The sequence below is a fragment of the Dendropsophus ebraccatus genome, chromosome 7, assembly GCF_027789765.1.
Source record: "Dendropsophus ebraccatus isolate aDenEbr1 chromosome 7, aDenEbr1.pat, whole genome shotgun sequence".
NCBI lineage: Eukaryota > Metazoa > Chordata > Amphibia > Anura > Hylidae > Dendropsophus > Dendropsophus ebraccatus.
Window position 1 is genome coordinate 149,237,658 of NC_091460.1, and position 12,412 is coordinate 149,250,069.

The following is a 12,412-nucleotide window of genomic DNA, read 5'->3' on the forward strand; positions in this document are numbered from 1 at the left end:
CCCGCAGCTTATAACACACCAGGTCGGCTCTATGACCCCGCAGCTTATAACACACCAGGTCGGCTCTATGACCCCGCAGCTTATAAGACACCAGGTCGGCTCTATGACCCCGCAGCTTATAAGACACCAGGTCGGCTCTATGACCCCGCAGCTTATAAGACACCAGGTCGGCTCTATGACCCTGGAGCAGCTGTGGCCTCCTCCTCCCCCACAGCTCTCCTCACAAGCCTCAGTGAATGACTCCGGAGCTGGCAGAGTAGCCTGTAGTGCCGGGCCAGCAGCCTCACATCCGGGTGACTAAGATGAGCGGTGAGCGGCCTCAGCTGCACGGAAACTGAGCGCCATTCTATACAAACAGCGGTGCTCGTCTGCCACCTAGCGGACAACGCTGGAATCACGCCAGAGCCGCCCTGGTTTTATTTGTGGAAGGTACCAACTCTTAAGTGGGGGAGACCAGAACACGCTATAGGAACATTTCCACAATAATTACTAAGTTCTATGAAGAATAGACGGAGAATTATAGTAAGCGGCGCTTCTTATTATCCTTCCCTATAGAAGAAGCCTCGTTGGGCGTCACAGACCGTTTCGTTGTCTCACAAACCTATTGTCTGTCCCCTATTTTGGTGGCGGCCGGGGGGGGGGGGTCTGTCATGGTCATCTGAGCGGGCTCCGCGGCTGCACAGTAAGTAACAAAACTTTAGGAAAACGCAGAAAGCGGCGGCGCTAGCGGCTCTGGTGCGGTAATGGGAGGCGGCTGGCACATTGTAGCGGATTGGTGTGTGTGTGAGGCGGCTGGCGGGGACCGGGCTCTCCTCAGGGGCTGCACGGACCCCCGAACGGTGGGATCCCGGGATCCAGTCAGGACCGCACTGTAGCATCCTGTTCACACCTGCAGCCGCGGTATATACAGTATACAGGCGAGGTGTGCGAGCGGCCCCACAATGTGCGATTGTGTAATCAGTGTGTTACATCACTGGGCGTCATATATATATATACACACCATACCATATATCATAATAACACAGATATATATCAAGGGATAATGTCATTGTGTTAGATCACTGGGCTTCATATATATATATATATATATATATATATATATACACCATAATAACACAGATATATATATATATACACCATAATAACACAGATATATATATATATATACACACCATAATAACACACACAGAGATATATATATATACACCATAATAACACAGATATATATCAAGGGATAATGTCATTGTGTTAGATCACTGGGCTTCATATATATATATCTCCATAATAACACATATATACACCATACCATATATCATAATAACACAGATATATATATATATATATATATATATATATATATATATATATATATACCATAATAACACAGATATATATCAAGGGATGATGTCATTGTGTTAGATCACTGGGCGTCATATATATATATATATATATATATATATATATATATATACACACCATAATAACACAGATATATATATATATATATATATATATACACCATAATAACACAGATATATATATATACCATAATAACACAGATCTATATATATATATATACACCATAATAACACAGATATATATATATATATATACCATAATAACACAGATATATATCAAGGGATGATGTCATTGTGTTACATCACTGGGCGTCATCTATATATACACTATTTACCATAATAACATATATATATATATATATCAGGGGACCCCCTACTCCATCTATACAGTACATGTATACAGGACCCCCTACTCCATCTATACAGGTATACAGGACCCCCTACTCCATCTATACAGTACATGTATAAAGGACCCCCTACTCCATCTATACAGTACATGTATACAGGACCCCCTACTCCATCTATACAGTACAAGTATACAGGACCCCTTACTCCATCTATACAGTACATGTATACAGGACCCCCTACTCCATCTATACAGTACATGTATACAGGACCCCCTACTCCATCTATACAGTATATGTATACAGGGCCCCCTACTCCATCTATACAGTACATGTATATACAGGACCCCCTACTCCATCTATACAGTACATATATATACAGGACCCCCTACTCCATCTATACAGTACATGTATATACAGGACCCCCTACTCCATCTATACAGTACAAGTATACAGGACCCCTTACTCCATCTATACAGTACATGTATACAGGACCCCCTACTCCATCTATACAGTACATGTATACAGGACCCCCTACTCCATCTATACAGTATATGTATACAGGGCCCCCTACTCCATCTATACAGTACATGTATATACAGGACCCCCTACTCCATCTATACAGTACATATATATACAGGACCCCCTACTCCATCTATACAGTACATGTATATACAGGACCCCCTACTCCATCTATACAGTACATATATATATACAGGACCCCCTACTCCATCTATACAGTACATGTATATACAGGACCCCCTACTGCATCTATACAGTACATGTATATACAGGACCCCCTACTCCATCTATACAGTATATGTATACAGGGCCCCCTACTCCATCTATACAGTACATGTATACAGGGCCCCCTACTCCATCTATACAGTACATGTACATGTATACAGGACCCCTACTCCATCTATACAGTACATGTATACAGGACCCCCTACTCCATCTATACAGTACATGTATACAGGACCCCCTACACCATCTATACAGTACATGTATATACAGGGCCCCCTACTCCATCTATACAGTACATGTATATACAGGACCTCCTACTCCATCTATACAGTACATGTATACAGGGCCCCCTACTCCATCTATACAGTACATGTATATACAGGGCCCCCTACTCCATCCATACAGTACATGTATATACAGGGCCCCCTACTCCATCTATACTGTACATATATATACAGGGCCCCCTACTCCATCTATACAGTACATGTATATACAGGACCCCCTACTCCATCCATACAGTACATGTATATACAGGACCCCCTACTCCATCTATACAGTACATGTATATACAGGACCCCCTACTCCATCTATACAGTACATGTATACAGGACCCCCTACTCCATCTATACAGTACATGTATACAGGACCCCTACTCCATCTATACAGTACATGTATACAGGACCCCCTACTCCATCTATACAGTACATGTATACAGGACCCCCTACACCATCTATACAGTACATGTATATACAGGGCCCCCTACTCCATCTATACAGTACATGTATACAGGGCCCCCTACTCCATCTATACAGTACATGTATACAGGGCCCCCTACTCCATCTATACAGTACATGTACACAGGACCCCCTACTCCATCTATACAGGACATGTATATACAGGGCCCCCTACTCCATCTATACAGTACATGTATACAGGACCCCCTACTCCATCTATACAGTACATGTATACAGGACCCCCTACTCCAACTATACAGTACATGTATATACAGGACCCCCTACTCCATCTATACAGTACATGTATACAGGACCCCCTACTCCATCTATACAGTACATGTATATACAGGGCCCCCTACTCCATCTATACAGTACATGTATATACAGGACCCCCTACTCCATCTATACAGTACATGTATACAGGACCCCCTACTCCATCTATACAGTACATGTATACAGGACCCCCTACTCCATCTATACAGTACATGTACACAGGACCCCCTACTCCATCTATACAGGACATGTATATACAGGGCCCCCTACTCCATCTATACAGTACATGTATACAGGACCCCCTACTCCATCTATACAGTACATGTATACAGGACCCCCTACTCCATCTATACAGTACATGTATACAGGACCCCCTACTCCATCTATACAGTACATGTATACAGGGCAGTATTACCAGCTGCTGCTGCCCTAAGCACTAAACCTGAGGACGCCCCATCCTCACTCACCAATTAGCATCATGATTGGTAGATAATAGCTCCAGAGGTCACATTTAACACCGCCATACCAGACCTGACCAATACCGCCACACTGACTGATAACACCGCCACACCAGACCTGACCAATACCGCCACACTGACTGATAACACCGCCACACCAGACCTGACCAATACTACCATACTGTGACTGGATAACACTGCCAGACCTGACCAATACCACCATACTGTGACTGGATAACACCGCCACACCAGACCTGACCAATACCGCCACACTGTGACTGGATAACACCACCATACCACACCTGACCAATACCGCCATACTGTGACTGGATAACACCGCCACACCACACCTGACCAATACCGCCATACTGTGCTGGATAACACTGCCATACCAGACCTGACCAATACCGACATATTGTGACTGGGTAACACTGCTATACCAGACCTGACCAATACCGCCATACTGTGACTGGATAACACTGCCATACCAGACCTGACCAATACCGACACACTGTGACTGGATAACACCGCCACACCAGACCTGACCAATACCGCCATACTGTGCTGGATAACACTGCCATACCAGACCTGACCAATACCGACATACTGTGACTGGGTAACACTACCATACCAGACCTGACTAATACCGCCATACTGTGACTGGATAACACTGCCATACCAGACCTGACCAATACCGCCATACTGTGACTGGATAACACCGCTATACCAGACCTGACTAAAACTGATCACCCGGATGTGAAAAAAGAAACAAAAAATTCCAACCTAACACCAAATCCAAAAATCATCAACAATTAAACACAGTTCTGGTAAAACACAACCACCTGTGATCATGTCGCAGGTTATCTCTCTATGCCGATAAGATAATCGGACTTATATTATCGGTGCCGGTGTGGTAGCCGGACCTACACCTTTCAGACCTGTATATTAAAGGGAAAAGAAAGCGGACACTATGGATGGGGGTCCTTATCCCTACAGGTGGCTTATTTACCCGGTGACTCGGGGTGAATAGACGATGGACGTGTTGGACGTCTAACGTGGGTGTGTCTATTCAATCCTCGCCTTAGGGCCCTATTGTAACCTGCCCTAGGCGGAGTTTACGTCCTAAAAAGGACGGCCCCGCACCGGATCCTATCCCTTACTCTCCTAAACTTCCCCTACACTGATGTCTACTAACTGTCTCACTGAGGATCCCTGAGCTAGCTAGCGTTGCTAGTGACAATACAGGGCTATAGATGTAAGAATATACTATACACCTATACAACTAATTCAGAATGACATGGGGTGAGGGATAGGAAGTCACAGATATAAAGCAATGATAATTATTGGGGGGTAATCATGATGTAGTCTCAATTATATTGCACTAATTCCTCCCAATTCAAAATACTGTGTTTAAAATATATAAATCAAACAGATGTACATATACTGCTGCCCTGCAGATCAAACTGATACATAAACCAAAGACTGAGAATGCATGTCAACAATATAAGCTGCTAGCCAGACACAGTGTATCCAAATCTGGCTACTGGATTATACTCATCACTGGTCCGGGCAGCAGGGTGGTCTCTACGCGTTTCTTGTCCCCCATCAATCATCAGGAGACCTATTGGGGGGTCTGATATAGGACATCTGTAGCCGTGATAGACGTCATGCCACGATGATGGTTGTTAGGCTTCTATACCTTTCTGGCCGCCGCGCTTCTTTTTATATCCAAGGCTCCTCCCATCTTTGTCCTTATTGGTTGAGGAGTCATGGAGTATCCAATCCTGTAGGGCCTTGCTGGAGCATGTATGTATGACGTGATCCCGCGCGTGCGCTCTGGAAGATATACCATGCGCATGCGCTGTAGTGGACATATGTCAACATTAACCATCTAAGTAGAAGACCAGGTTAACTACGCATGCGCAATGCAATACAGCGTACCCACTTGGATACACAGGTGTCTCTTGACTCAGTATCAATGTGTCAAGGATATGCGCAAGCGCCAATATCGGCGCGTGCGTACTGAGATATGCCTAACATTAAGCCCATGCCGGCAGCCAGGTTCACCACCAGTATAGCGGCGCGTGCGCACTAAAACATACCTGACATTAAGCTCATGCCGGCAGCTAAAATTAACCCCAGGATGTGCGCAAGCGCCTAAAGCCGTGCATGCGCACTGAGATGGAAATGCCTGCCATTAGGTTTGTATTGGCCACTAGAATAAACAACGCCGTCGCCACAGCGCATGCGTACGCCCTTATCCAGCACTACTACTGCGACGTTATATGCAGAGCTGAGATGTACACGTTTTATGTCTCCTATATAGTCCTTTGGCCCTTAATTCTACGACGTGTCATCAGGTGATATTAAAGTAAATATATTTAAAACTGAGGTAAGTATGTCCAAGTACCACAACCGATCAGTGATCGAGATTGGTGCTCAGTAAGGTAACAAAGTTACACAATTAGCAGTTCCATAGATGTAGTAATGATAAATAGTCCAACTTGATGGACCTATGATAATCAGGTGTGATGCACTTCATGTGCTGATAACACACTCTTCAAGGAGATATACTCTACAGCATACTATTGCTACGCAGGTCAAAGACATCCCGTTACTTGGGGGTTAGGATACAGATGATATTCTATAAATCCTAAATAAAACATCCAAAGGACATGGCCTCGTTCATCCCAATTGGTGAGTATGTCTTACACCTATAGATCCATTGTAGTTCTTTTTGTAGTAATCTTTTATTAAAGTCACCTCCTCGCTTTGAGGGTCTTACGATCTCCAAGGTTGCGAAGGTAATCGCCTTCGGGTCTCCCATTATGTTTCTCCATTATATGTCTGGCTAATGGCGTTTCTCGGTTATGTTCTATATCATTAATGTGCTCGCATATCCAACTCCTAAATTCCCTAAAGGTTTTTCCTATGTAGTCCATAGGACAGAAACATTGTGCCATATAAATGACTCCTTTAGACCTACATGTCACCAGGTCCCATATAACAAATTGTTGTCCGGTTGCAGAGGCTACATTAAGTTTGGTTTTCCGTATGAAGCCACATGCTTTGCATCCCCCACATTTGTACTGACCAGCCATTTCCTTTCTCTTTGGTTGGGCCCTGGTAGTGGCTACGAACCAGGCGATCTTTCAGGCTCCTACCCTTCCTATATGTAATTAATGGCCGATCAGAAATTACTCGGTGGAGACTTTGATCAGTCGCCAAAATCGCCCAATGTTTGGTTAGTATTTGGCGTACCTCATGAGATAAATCATCAAAGGTTCCCACAATCCTGGAGACATCATTGGCCTCCCGTGTTCTAGGTATCAGCAAGGAGCTACGTCTTTTCTCCCTCGCTGTTTTGAAGGCATCCTTCAGGATTTCATTAGGGTATCCCCTGTCCAGGAATCTCTTTTGTAGATCCCTGGCTTGTTTATGAAATTCACCATCTGAAGAGCAGTTTCTACGGACTCGATAATACTGTCCTTTAGGAATGCCTTTCTTTAGGGAAAATGGATGATGGCTATTCCAGTGTAACAGACTGTTGGTCGAGGTAGGTTTTCTATAGAGTGTAGTGGACAAACTCCCTGTCTGGTTCTTATATATCAGAATATCCAAGAAGGGAAGTTTCTCCTTGTCAGTTTCTGAAGTAACCCTAAGACACACCACACGGTTCCCTACAACCCTGATCACAGATGATAATTTTACCACTCACCTACGGCAATGGGGGTTACAATTTCTTACTGATAACGACCAACATGCGAATGACCCCATTGTATTATGGGAAACTGCCAAGGCTGTCCTTAGGGGACAGGTCATTTCTTATATATCACATCATAAGAAGAAAGCTAGATGCTCATACGATAGCCTCACCTCTAATCTCCGTATTGCTTACTCTAGTTTTCTTTCTAACCCCTCTCCAGATAACAAAACCAAGTGGTGTAGAACCAAGAAAGAGTTAGAAATGAACTGAATACATTGTACAGAGACCACTACTGTGCCAGACTTTATAAATTTGGTAATAGGTCTGGCAGACTATTAGCTAATCTTACCAAAGGTGAACGCCCAATAAGTCATATCAAAGCCTTGAAAGACCATTCAGGTTGGATACAGTCCAATCCAAAAGCTCTATCTTCCATTTTACATAAATACTACATGTCTTTGTACTCCCCTGACCCTATAGACAAAGATGAAGGAAAGAAATGTATAGAATCCCTCAATCTTCCTAAACTGGATGATGACGCTCCTAAAAACCTTAATGCTCCCATTGCATTAGATTATATTTCTCGCACTATTTCCTCCTTACATGCCAACAAAGCCCCAGGCCCCGACGGATATGGGGCGGAGTTCTATAAATGCCTAAAGGATAATATTATTCCCACCCTTCCATCTGTCTATCGCCACATGATCCAGGATATACGTATGCTCCCTTCAGGTGACATGGCATATGTCACTGTTATTCACAAACAAGGCAAGGATCCTATTTCTCCTGAATCAGATCGTCCAATTTCTTTAATCAATCAAGACTTAAAAATCCAAAAAATCATGGCAGACCGCATAGCCCTTCTTCTTCCCAGACTAATAGGTAACCATCAAAGGGGTTTTATACGAGGTAGAGCTGCTGTTCCTAACATTCAAACAGGTTTAACAATCCAAGACTCTGTAAGAGGAGAAATCCTGCCCATTCCCCAGGTCTACTGACTATGGATGGCGACAATATAAGCGGGGAATGGTTGGATATTGCCCTCTCAAGCTATGGTATAATAGGACCATTCAGAGACCATCATCTATAATCACCCTAAAGCCCGTATTCATACCCCAGGCTTTCTTTCAGATGTATTCTATATCCATAAAGGAACCAGACAGGGACGCCCCATTTCCCCTCTCCTCTTTAATTTAGCATTAGAACCCCTAATTAGACATTTATTGATCTCGCCAGATTTTGATAAAGATCCTGAGATACGAGTACTTTGCTTTGCTGATGATACTTTGATATTCCTAGAAAACCCAAATGTACATATGACTAAGATTCTAGACCTCTTCCATTATTATAACTCTTTTACAGGCTTCACAATCAATGATTCTAAATGTGAATTATTACCACTGATCCCTCATTTAGCACCATCGACTTCTCCTACAGGAATATCTATTGTTAAATCTCATATCACTTACTTAGGTATTAAAATCGGTCCCTCTCCATCCTCTCTGTATACTCTAAACTATAATCCGCTTTTAAAAAAAATCGAACAAGAGCTAATAAGATGGAAAGATTTTCCTTTATCCGTTTTGGGAAGAATACATCTTATAAAAATGATATCATTTCCTCCATTATTATACCCCATACAAATGATTCCCATTCTCCTTAGACATAAAGATATATCTAAACTTAGAGCTACATTCACTGCTTTTATGGAGATCAAAAAAATCCCGAATATCGTATGATACTTTATGCAGATCCAACAACCGAGGAGGCGCTCAGCTACCTGATATCAGGTTATACAATCTGGCATCTATATCCAGACATATTAGAGACTGGCTCAATCACACCTCTTACTTCTCACTAGAATCCTCCCTTACCCATCCACGGCCTTTATCCGCACTCCTCCATAGTACCATCTCGGAATTACCTTCTCATTTCAGGCAGAATGTCATTCTTAGAGACACAATAGCGACTTGGAAAGCTGTCAGGAAACTATACAATTTACCCTTCAAACTTTCTAAATATCTTCCCTTGTGGAATTCGCCATTATTCCGACCTGGAATTAGAAGCCCCGATCATACAGTATGGAAGGAGAGGAGTATCGCTACTTTAGGTCACTTACTTGATTCTGAAGTAGGAATATTTCTTTCCTGGGATCGACTGAGAGAACAATATGTCTTGCCCCAAGAACAAGAAGTACAATACTATAAACTTCTCAAATTAGCAGGCAACCGAGTTCAATCAATAGCCATTGCAGAAAAATCGGGACCGTTTGACCTTCTTTGCTCCAGAACGACCTTACGACTTTCCCGGTCACCAATATACCAAATGCTTTCCTCCATTTCTTTTGACAGTGCCCCCCCCCCCCCCCCGGCATTTGTGACAAAATGGTACGACGACTTACAATGTAATGATTCAGAACAACGATTACTAAATGGAATTAAATTCGTCCACACCGCTACTCCTAGCACAAAACTGAGAGAGCTCCACTTCCGACTGTTATACAAAACAATATACTGTATGCATTTATTCTCTCTTATACTCAACACCTAGAAGGTTATTTACAACACTGTCCTAAATGTGCTAAATCTAAAGCTGATCTCTAGCACTGGGTATGGCTGTGTCCCCATGGCCACTTCTATTGGAAACTGATAGAATCTTTTCTAACACTTGGGGCACGTCTCTGCCTTTGGATCCAATCTGTTATTTGTTCCATGACGTGACGGAAGGAGGTGAGGCTCTCTCAGCCAGAAGGACTCTTCCTCCTGGAGGTCACCTTACTCTATTGTTAGCCCTTAAATACCTTTTAAATCATTGGCTCAAGTCTACATCCCCTACAATACCAGAGTTGGTTGATAATCTCAAGGAAACACTTCATTGGGAAATGATTGATACCCTACGTAGTAATGAAAAGTTTACGGTTTCTTTCATGAAAAAATGGAAACTTTTTATAGTGAGTGCTCTGTCTACAGAAGAAAGAAATTCTGTTATACAACAATTATCCAATCCAGCTTGGTATCACAAAGCAATGGTGGCAGGTACCCTGGGAGTACTTACCTGTACTTGATATAGAGCATAGTATGATACAATGTTACTTCATTTGTATGTTAGAGCAATAATTGGTTACTTTGTTTGTTTTAATGATTTGTTATATTTATTTATGTAATTTTATATAAGTCTACTGACTTGTCATAGTTTATCTATTATTATATGATTGTTCTTATCACTTTATATTTATGTATAACTTCAATAAAATATTGTTTAAAAAAAAAAAAAAAAAAAAAAAAAACACTGCCACACCAGACCTGACCAATACCACCAAACCCCCTTTTGAAAAGACTAGATTTTCTGGCAAGTCTGAACAGGAGGTGGAAGACTAGAAATATAAAAATTTTTTTTAAAGTTGTTGTTTTGAACCCCAAAACTATACACTACAGGTATACAGGACCTCCACCAACTTCCTGATCTATCTCCAGTGTGACACCCAGTGTAATGTGATTTTATGGTGCCGTCTCCTAATGCACAGTTACGCTCAGCAGTAGAGTTGATGGAACCTCGGGAAATCCTAGGTTGGATCTAACTCGAACATTCACGAACCTGCCGCATTAGATTGCTGATACCTTACCGGTCCGTGGGGAAGAAGGAGACATCCCGGGGACCTATTACCTAGGCTGAATCCCAGAATTCCAGGCAGTACTCGGACTGTCTCCTCCTTCCCCACAGACCAGGCAGGCATCAGCAATCTAATGCGGGAGGTTCGGGAATGTTCGAGTTCGATCAACTCCACTCCGCAGCGGAGACAACAGCAGCAGCAATACCTCCAGCAAGGTATAACGTCACCACCCTTCACCCCTCCTCCCAGACTGGGCACCCTCCACCACCCCCCCCCCCCCAGACTGGGCACCCTCCACCCCCCCCCCAGACTGGGCACCCTCCACCCCCCTCCCCAGACTGGGCACCCCCTCCCCAGACTGGGCACCCTCCACCCCCCTCCCCAGACTGGGCACCCTCCACCCCCCTCCCCAGACTGGGCACCCTCCACCCCCCTCCCCAGACTGGGCACCTGTCTCCTCACACTGACAGAGGGCAGGAGGCTTCCAGGCTGCCTCATCCACTGTGATCCTTCTCTCTCTGCTCCCTGTGATGGTGCCCCCCCCCCCCCACGGCCCTGCCTTGAAGGCCCCTTTAACCTCTTAAGGACGGGGCCAATTTCCGTTTTTGCGTTTTCGTTTTTCCCTCCTTCTGTATATAGGGCCATACATAGCACATAGCATTTTTCCACCCAGAAACCCACATGAGTCCTTATCCTTATTTTTTGCGTCACTAATTGTACTTTGCAATTACAGGCTGAATTTTTGCATAAAGTCACTGCGAATCCAGGAAAAAATTCAAAGTGTGGTGAAATTGAACAAAAAAACACATTTCTTTTTTTTGGGGAGGGGGGGGGGTCTTGTTATTTGTTTTTACGCCATTCGCCCTGGGGTAAAACTGACTTGTTATATATGTTCCTCAAGTCATTACGATTATAACGATATATAACATGTATAACTTATATTGTATCTGATGGCCGGTAAAAAATTCAAACCATTGTTACCAAATATACGTCCCTTACAATCGCTCCATTCCCGGCTTATAGCGCTTTTATCCTTTGGTCTATGGGGCTGTGTCAGGTGTCATTTCTTGCGCCATGATGCGTTCTTTCTATCGGTACCTTGATTGCGCATATACGACGATTTTTTTCTGGATTTGATGCACCCAAAAATACTAGAAGCCCCCCTTGGGTTAGGGTTATTCC

General features: G+C 43.5%; 1 protein-coding gene across 1 annotated transcript in view; it reads left to right on the top strand.

Moving 5' to 3' along the window:
• Positions 1 to 635: 635 nt before the first annotated feature.
• The window catches only part of LOC138797917 (uncharacterized), a 199,809-nt gene continuing 188,032 nt past the window's right edge, over positions 636 to 12,412 (top strand). The window contains exon 1 of the mRNA XM_069978720.1: positions 636 to 682. The gene's annotated coding sequence lies outside the window, so the exon portion shown is untranslated. The remainder of the gene's footprint in view (positions 683 to 12,412) is intronic.